Below are 6988 nucleotides of genomic sequence, written 5' to 3'. Positions count from 1 at the left end.
TGCTCCCCGCGCGTGCGCCCGTCCGTGCTCCCGCGTACGTGGCTTGATTTGGTTGGAACAAAATAAGACCCGGCCCCACCCCTTAAAATCAGGAGGGAAGATGATTATATTAGAAAGAAAAAGGAAAAAAGACAGCCGTAGAATGAAGTGGAAGCACGGATAGGAGCACGCAAGCAAGATCAGAGAACGCCACCTCAGCGATCAATTTAACGTTCGCTCGCCAGCGGTACAGAGTACAGAAGAGGACAACCGCCTCGTGCGTGTACCCACCATAGAAAAAAATACCCAACCTTTTCCGCAGTCATCTTTCCCTCAAATTTTCCCCACGCCGGTGGTCAGATCCAGAGGAGCCCTCCTTGGGCCGGCGCCTCCCCACGCCGGTGGTCAGAGCCGGAGGACCCCGCTCATGTCCTTCATCTGCTCCGGACCGACGTCGCACCTGCGGCCTCGGACAGATCAGATGCGGCCATCTCGACGGGGCCCCACTTCCAGCGGGATCGGGAAGGAGCTCGGTGGCCTCCCCCAACCTCCACGCCGCCGCCATCAACGCATACAAGAGCCGGAGGAGCTCCCTCATGCCGTCGTTGTTCTCCGGGTCCTTATCCAGTCGGCAGCCTCGGACGTGCCTGATGCGCCCATCCCCGCCATGGCCATAGTTCCAGCGTGACGAGCTGGGCAAGGAGAGGCTCGCCAGCCTCCCCCGCCTCCTAGCCGCCGCCATTAAGGCCCGGAAGCAATCCCCCGCGCAGCTGATTTACCAGGTCACCTCAGCCGTTGTCACGGCGGGCAGGGCTCCCGGCCAGTCTCCGTCATGGCCGCCGCCACCAATTTCGGTCCCCGGCCACAGGTGCGCATTAATTCGGCTGTTGATTGACCTTCCAGCTACCACCTATTGCCGCCGCTATCCTTTCGCCTCCACGACGTATGCTCTCCCGGCCACAAATGCCCATGAAAGACTGAAACTGCCCACGGCACCGCATCATTCATGGCCCCTATAGATCGCCCTCCATTACCCTACCAATGCGGAAAAACTGCTGCTGTACCAGTCTATGCTGCCATCGTCATCCAGCACACGCACATGCTCGCGTCCTATCACCTACGAACCGTCCTCCACTCTGGAAGTTGTACTCTCCCTAATATTAGCTACACTGATTTTTACCACCTCTGAGCTTATTTTTATGAATTTCTCAGATTGCAGTTTGGATCGAAAGGTGCTCGATTATTCGCTTCATAGGACTACTGCTGCTCGGATTGATTTCGTTGTTACACAGGTCTTTTGTTAATCGCGTTTGTCCAGATTGTTCTTTGATGTGACTTTCATATGCAAAAAGCATACAATGCTAATATGGAATATTGGGCTTTCAATTTTCATTGTACTTCTTATTTCTTCTTCTCAACACAACTTTGCTCATCCGAGAAAAAATCACGGAGCCTTGGTTCCAATATTATTTTCTGTTTTGTGTGTTTATTGTAAGATTGATTATATCCACTTCTAATTGGGATAATATGTTGATCCTAGAGTTTAAACTCTAAAATTGACAAGGGCGGTGTGTTCAGGATGTGGTTGAGAGAATAGTAGTTTGCAGATACTGGATTAACTGATCAGAAAGAGTATCATGGAATTGGATACGAACTTTTCTGAGGTTCTTGCAACTTAGATTAGCAAATCACTTTTACTATGTACAAAACTGATCTGTTTCTTCTCATTTAGGATAGATGTAGTAGAAAAGATGCCATCATGCTTCTCCAATATACTCCCTCCATCCCAAAATAAGTGTCATTGATTTATTACAACTTTGTTGTGTTTTCAGTGCCGTGTGCCGTATTTTGATGTGCTAAAATGTTATGAAGCTACTAAATTTATCATTTAACATCCAAGAAAACTTATGCATGTTGATATCTTCATTTTACCATCTTGGGTTGACAGGAAACAAGCTATCCCCGTGATTTTTAGCTTTGATGTGCCCTGACGTTCTGTAAGTAGCCTCTCTATCCCTCTCAAATTATTTATCTTAAAGATCACGATGTATACACAAGGCGCAATAAATCATCTTGCTTCTTTCCTGAAAAGTGTACTGAAGTTGCTTTCTTATTTCATGTTTCCGATGGACAGATTATAAACATTGCATGCTGGTTGGTAAACAAAATTGCTCAAGCAATTTCGAAGTGATGTGTTACTTGGTGCAGTCTAATCTGAACATTATTCTTATTTTTCTTTGTTACTGAAGATTATTTCGTACACACACACACACACACGCAACTGTGAAGGTATATGTGTTTTTTGTTTTTGGACAAACCATATATACATGTTTGACTGCTAATCATGATGCCTTGCTTCCTTTCTTTGCTGAAATTTTACAACAGTGCCTCTACTAACCTCATTTCAATTGATGAGTACACACCTTTTGTTTGTTTTTGTGTGTATTAAATAGCATAGGAATTTTCTCCCCTGGAACTTTCCAGTTCAGAGAACTGAATTTGACACGCCAAATCATAAGGCAGCATTCAACATTACTAAGCAAGGGAACTTCAGAAAATATTTTCCTGTCCCTGGTAGAAACAGAACTGAAGATTACACCCTTCAGGTTAGATATGGACACACCAAATCAGAAGACACCTTTTTTTCTTTTTGGTGAAATTGCTTCCAAAATCTTGATTGCATTCATATCACAAAATAGTCAAAATGCTAAGCTAAATTGTACTACAACAACACCCTATCTACAACTACAGCTAGCAGCTAAAACAGCTGAGCGCACATCACATGGACCTAGCCAAGTAGGTTTGCAGTGCAAGACAGTCTCGACGACATTGACAGAGCAAAATTCGTCGTATTTCTCCCATCAATTGTTTTGTTCTGTGATGGTTCTGATGCTGAACAGAAAATAAATGTATGCTTGCTGCTCATTATCAGGCTATGAGGCAGACAAAGCAACTACAAAAAAATGTATCCTAGCTATCTTCATAATATGTTGCAGCAGCAAGTCAAGCCATAGAAAATATATGAATGCTTGCTGTTAATTTCATTGGAGTGCAGGAATGGTTGACCGAGAGCAGTGTGTAGATCTATGAAGGCCAAACCAGGCGTTGGAGTTGAGGGTTTGACACAATTTGGATCAAATTACTGCTATCTATCCAACCGATCTTTCTCTCCTCGGATCTTGGTAGTTCATACCTGAGATTGTTTTCTATGCCTAAGAAAGTGGAATGGAGGGAGTAATGCCTTGAGGTCTTATTTATTGTAATTATAGTCAATGTAGTTCCATTTTCATATTGTAGAGAAGATATTCGTTGTCTTACCTTTGGCCTGTAGGGAATGTCAACGGGCTTTACCTATGGAACACTTAGTTTATTCTCAGTACTCTATCAGCAATCATTTTTGTTGAAAGTATATGTACTGCCATAGCAACAGTGGTGAGAGTTCATTGTCTTAACAGGACACTCTTGCATTGCTATGGGCTTGGCCTCAGATCAGATTGTATTGAACATTATTGCATTTTATTGTTAGCATCCCACGATCCATTAAGTTATTTAGAAATTATGACTTATACTATGTTCATTCATCCCTATCTTTGCTAACAAGCATTTCCATGTTTAATGAAATGTTTTTGAAGCATACATTCACGCAGCAACGCGCAGGGTGTCATCTAGTCTAATAGCAAATAACAGGTGGGGAGTGTGGGGAGTGCAAGCGGACGAAGCAAAAACTGAGCTAATCATTGCTACTTAATAACCGTGCTAATTCCCTCGCAGGCTTCACGGGCGCGTCCGCCTGCATGCGCACCGTCCGGTGACCGGACTCACTTCTCATGGTGACGGCAAGAAGCTCCAATGGCGAACAGAGGATAGACATGACAGAGATAATAAAGGGCAAAGGATAGATCGATCCTAAGAGCATCTCCAGCCGCGTCCCCAACAGGCCCCCAGGGTGACTTTTTCCACGTCGGCACCGGAAAAACCCCCAGTCGCAGCCCTAAGACGCCGAAATCTGCCAGCTCGGCCCGTTTTTGGGCCAGGCGATCCCAGGCCGACCCAGCGCTCGGGGGTTCTGGCGGCAGGGAAAACACGCATGGGCCACATTGTCAGGCGAAAAATCAAGGTAATCGTCCGGATTCGCCCCCCACCCCCGCGCGCTCGGCCACCACCCCGCCGATCCCGGCGCCGCCCATCCCCCAGCACCGCTAGATAGGCCATTCCCCGCCGGAAAAGAGAGAAGGTTTCGCCGCGGCAACCTCTCCACCACCTTCCGTGCGAGTTTTTCGGCGCTCCGGCCACGCGGGGCGGCATACCGGCGTCTCTACGCCCACCGCGCCCGCCAGGTGTTCGGCGATTTGCCTGCTCGGCCAATGGACTCGGACGACGAGGAGGCGCTCGTCGCGTTGCTGGAGGAGGAAGCCGCTGTCGACGTCCAGGACGAGGAGCATCTCATGGTCCTCACCGCCCTTGCCGGCCTGCTCGTGAGCAATGAAAAGCCGCGGCGAGGAGGCTCGGCGCCGGGGCGGCTGAAAGCAAAGAACCGGCATCGTCTGGAAGGCTATTGCATGCTCTACTCTGACCAGTTCGCCGATGCTCCATTGCACGGCGACAAAGTATTTCGGCGCCATTATCGGATGAGACGAAAGCTTTTCCTCAGGATTGTGAATTCCATCCGGTAGTTCGACAGCTACTTCAAGTGCAAGGATTGCACCGGCAAAATTGGATTCACCTAAATCTAGAAATGCACGACAACTATGAGGATGCTTGCACACGGAGCTCCCGGTGATTCACTCGGCGACTACGGGCGAATGGCCGAGTTCACGACCATTGAGTGTTTCTATAAGTTCTGCAGGGCAGTGGTGGCAGTGTTTGGACCGCAATACTTGCGGTCACCCAATGCTGAAGACACTTCTCGGATCCTAGCGCAGAATGCAGCAAGAGGATTTCTTGGGATGCTTGGAAGCATCAACTGCATGCATTGTAAATGGAAGAACTGTCCATTTGCTTGGCAGGGGATGTACAAAGGCGCCAAAGGCGGTTGCAGTGTGGTACTTGAGGCAATGGCCACACAGGACCTCTGCATTTGGCACTTCTTCTTTGGTATGCCAGAAACTCACAATGACATCAACATGCTGCAGTGCTTCCCTGTCTTTGCCAAGCTTGTTGAAGGTCATGCTCCTCCGGTGAACTTCGAGGTCAATGGCCGGCACTACAACAAGGGGTACTACCTAGCTGATGGCATCTATCCGAGATGGTCTACGTTTGTGAAGACTATCTCAAACGTTGTGCCAGGAGGCAAGAAGTCCCACTTTGTGAAGGTTCAGGAGGCTTGCAGGAAGGATGTCGAGTGGGCATTTGGTGTGCTCCAATCTCGATTTGCTATTGTTCGGTACCCTGCTCAAACCTGGTCGAAAGATCAAATGTGGGAGAACATGACTTGCTATGTCATCTTGCACAACATGATCATTAAGAGCGAGCAGGAAGAGCCAGTGTTTGACACTGAACCGTATTACAGGCAGGGTCCTCTTGCGCAAGTTGATCACCAGCTACCGGCAACTTGGACTGCCTTCCTCAATATGCGTCAGCAGATCCGAGTCCCACAGGTGCATCAATAACTGCAGCAGGATCTGATGGAGCACCTATGGAGGCTCAAGGGCAGCGCCTAGCTCGACGTGTGATGAAATATGAGTTTTATTTGTTGAACTATATAATTTGTATTGAACTATTTGTTGTTGAACTATTTGATTTCTATTGATTTTCTGTGATGAACTATGTGATAACAAATTACTTTAATTGAATTTGCGCCGAACCACGGCTAATATGGGCTGATTTGCGCCGATATCGGGCCGATTTATCGCCGAAACTGGGTAATTTGCACCGAACCACGGCTAATATGTGTCCTTTTCCATATTACTACCCCTGTCTTTAAATATAAGATTTTTAGAGATTTTTCTATAGACTACATATATATATCAATGTATATATATATATATTTTAGAGTATAAATTCACTCGTTTTGTTTCGTATGTAGTCCATGCATAGAAACTCTAAAATGCTTTATTTAGGAACGGAGGGAGTATATGATACTATTTCGCAACAACACCTGTGGCAAAAAGTTAAGACAAAAATTCTGCAACCTCATTTATGTTGCAAAAGTCCTTTCACAACAATACTCATGATTCAAAAGAGTTCAGACAAAAAAACTCTGCAACAAAACCTCTATTGAAAATGTTTCTGCAACAAAAAGTCTATTGCAAAGAATTCTGCAACACTCGCTTTGTTGCAATGGTAAGGAAGAGGCTGGACCGCTGCATAGCCCCGATCAAACGGATGCGGAGGTGGTGGATCCGCCGGCCGGCGCATAGCTTGGCCCCAAAATAATACCACTACTCATGTTGAGATGTAATCAAGCTTTTAAATAGCGGCCGCTACCTCGCTATTGCGGCCACAAGACTGCTATATCCTCCACTATCCACAACATCGGAAATGCAGTAATTCTTCTTTATTCTTCTAATTGATTGCAATTAAACTCGGCTCAATCTTTTTTTTCTAAAAAAAATTGAGCCGAATAAAAATAGCTCGCTATAAAGTGTTTAAAATTTTGTTGTGTAATCTATTTGTGTAAATGTGTCTTGCTTACATGGTTGCACTTTGCACGACCAAATATTGATCACTTATATTTCCTTTGTCCCATGATATAATAGTGTTTTTTACACAAGTATAGTGTCAAAAACGCTCTTATATTACTGAAAAAGGCTTTCGCCACGTTTTATATATAAATTAACCACCTGAGCAACAAGGTTCGACAAATGTTCTCACTGCACACGCACACAAAAGTAGCATACACGCAGAGTATCCAGGGTTCTGCTGAGGGCACAGCTCAACACGCCCTAAAACAAAGACAAAAAGATAGGAGCAGCGGCAGCACGTGCCGCGAGGCGGCTAATCTGGCTCAGGCGGTGGTTGGGGAAGCGGAGGCACCGAGCGAAGAGCCATCGCATGAAGATCTGCAATA

The 6988-nt window shown here is 46.3% G+C and overlaps 1 long non-coding RNA gene across 1 annotated transcript; it reads left to right on the top strand.

Moving 5' to 3' along the window:
* The first annotated feature begins 235 nt into the window (after positions 1–235).
* On the top strand, positions 236–3519 carry LOC120968110 (uncharacterized). The gene is made up of 4 exons (XR_005762260.3): positions 236–847; positions 1192–1271; positions 1928–1976; positions 2114–3519. It is a non-coding gene; the product is annotated as an uncharacterized lncRNA (long non-coding RNA).
* Positions 3520–6988: the final 3469 nt, after the last annotated feature.

Source organism: Aegilops tauschii, chromosome 7, assembly GCF_002575655.3.
Source record: "Aegilops tauschii subsp. strangulata cultivar AL8/78 chromosome 7, Aet v6.0, whole genome shotgun sequence".
Classification (NCBI taxonomy): Eukaryota; Viridiplantae; Streptophyta; class Magnoliopsida; order Poales; family Poaceae; genus Aegilops; species Aegilops tauschii.
The sequence above is the reverse complement of the archived record's forward strand: the minus strand, read 5'-3'. Positions and strand labels throughout refer to the sequence as shown.